This window comes from Pinus tabuliformis, chromosome 1_2 (assembly GCF_031772625.1).
Source record: "Pinus tabuliformis cultivar Carrire ecotype Pingquan chromosome 1_2, CPIR1, whole genome shotgun sequence".
Taxonomy (NCBI): Eukaryota; Viridiplantae; Streptophyta; class Pinopsida; order Pinales; family Pinaceae; genus Pinus; species Pinus tabuliformis.
The window spans coordinates 103,815,424-103,817,886 of NC_142298.1; positions in this window are offsets into that span (position 1 = coordinate 103,815,424).

A 2,463-nucleotide genomic window follows, 5' to 3' on the forward strand; every position below is an offset into this window, starting at 1 on the left:
CCAGAAGTTGAACCTTACATCAAAAAATCAACCTTCAACCTTGATTACATCTGGTTTCTAGGTATATATAGAGTTTCAATACAAAGGCACTCGGCCATTCTAAGTATGGGGGGTCATAATTGACCATCAACCGCTTTAACTGCCTGATGGAGTCTGAGTGCAATTGCTTGCTGTAATGGATGAATCTGATCTTTTCCCTGTGCTCTGCTGTCCTCTCGAGCCGTTGGAGTGTTGTATAGATGAAGCTCCATAACTGTTAAATGTAGCTACATGCTCATGCTCTGTCCTTTTCCTTCTTGGCAATACTGTCTATTGAATGCAGTTGTTGAGAAGCCACTACAACTGGTACTGGTGGGCCAATCACTTTCGTCCTTCAGGTGCACGGAACAGTTAAGGTACATGGACTATGTAGTGGGTGGAATAGTCGGATGGAGGAGCGAGACTGGCCGTCGGATTAAGGGGATAGACGGCGGGGATGATTCCACGGGGATATCGAAGGAGGCGGGAGTAGAATGATCGGGGGTCGTTGGATCTCGGGCAAGCAGATCCAACAGTTGTCGAGCAGTGGAAGCGTACGAAGGTTGGAAAGTGCGGACGACTGGTAAGCAGTATTGATCGTACTGTGTTGGAGAGTTTGGTGGTAAAAGGGTGTGGCGCATGATACCATTCATAATGTGACGCATGGCGGTGGAGGGGAGGGTAAAACCACCCTCTATCGTGCGTTAAAGTGACATTACTTCGCGAGTGCGGGGAGAGCGGACGCCATCTAATCGTGATGGGACTAATCGGACAGTGGAGGAGTGATCGGGCGAGACGGGAGTCATCGGATCGGGTTTTTGGATCTTGGGCCTTTACATATGGCGACGTGCAATTACGATCAGATCGCGTCACAATATCGCATCGACGGAAGCAGAGGGGTGCAGCCTTTATATATACACGGATGCGATTTGTGATCAGATCGTATCACAATATATCATCGGCCGAAGTCGAGGGGCTCTGCCATGATACACACACAGATGCGATTTGCGATAACGATTAAACCCGAACCTGATAAAGGAATTAATCGTTTTTGGGACTGATGAAGGGAGAATGAGCAGTGCAAGGGAAGGAGAAATGACCGTTGTGAGATTCTTTTTAGCAGAACCAAGTGGACCCAGATCATCTATGACTTTAGAAAATCATCGTTATACAGTGGAGCTAACACTGGCTCCTTTTGGGGATGAGATCCTCCCTATGGGGTCTCAAGAACTGTAGACCAATGCCTTTCCTGTGAAAACCAAATTAGCAAGATTTCTTAGTGTTCAATTAGGCATGGACTCTAACTGAGTCTACACTAATACTGATAAAATAACATATTTAAAGACATTAAGGCTTGAAAACCTTAAACAACCTAAATTTTCAAAACTGCCCATTTACTGGGCCACCAAAATTGTTTCCCCTTCTCTTGGTCAATATGCATGTCAGCCGATTCATCAAAGACTTGCAAAATCGGGTTGATTTGATCATCTACCTCAAAAATTTTAGGGCATTTGACCTTATCAGGTAGAGATGGTTTATATTTCACCCCCTCTCTGTATGCTCTCATCCTTGGATGTTCTTCGTGGAAGCTTTTGTACACCTGCTGAATAACAAGGGCTGCTGTGTACTCGATTGTATCATTTATGGCCTGCACAATTAATATAAATGATGAACTGATGTATTCTTGTGTGGGGGACACAAAGACCTCACCTTCTCCTATAGCTTTCTTAGAAGAAACCCCATCCAAGGAGGTGTCCCAAATTTGTGCACCTTCTTCCTCTGTGATCTGGAAAACTGCCCTTTCAAGCTGTGTGGAGGCCACCTGGGTAGGCTTCGGAATATCAAGACTGAGATTATCAGTATCAGCCTTGGGCATTGAGTTATGGTTGGCCTTAGTGCCTAGGGGGCAATTATGAGGGATTGTCTCTTGAACAGACAGAGAAGCATAAGATGATGGGGAGTTGACTTCACCTTTTTTTGATCACTGGGCTGGGTATAACAGTAGGTTGGCCAACTTGTAGATTTGCATAGTCATTAGAAGTTTGGTTGGCTTTAGGCTCAGGCTCTTCAAGGATAGATTTCTTAGGGGGCTCATTCATCATGGGTTCAATCAGAGGCATATATATTCTTAGCTTCTAAATTTCTGATTGAAAACTTAAAGAAGAAGGGGAATCTTCAAGGCCTATTACCTCTACAACGGGAACTTTGAGGATGATGGGATCTGCTGCTGTTTTCCTATGCTGATAAGCTTGTTGTTCTGCAGGGACAACAAAATCATGAGGGGCCTTTGGATAATGACTTGTCATAAGCAGCCTTGGTTAAGAAGGGGGCACTGCCCTTGTCTTCCATACCACGGACCTCATCCTCTTCTTCAAAGTTCTCCTCTTCCATGACTATATCTTGAAAAAGGGTCTTCACCCTTTGGTCTTCATTTGTATCTCTGTT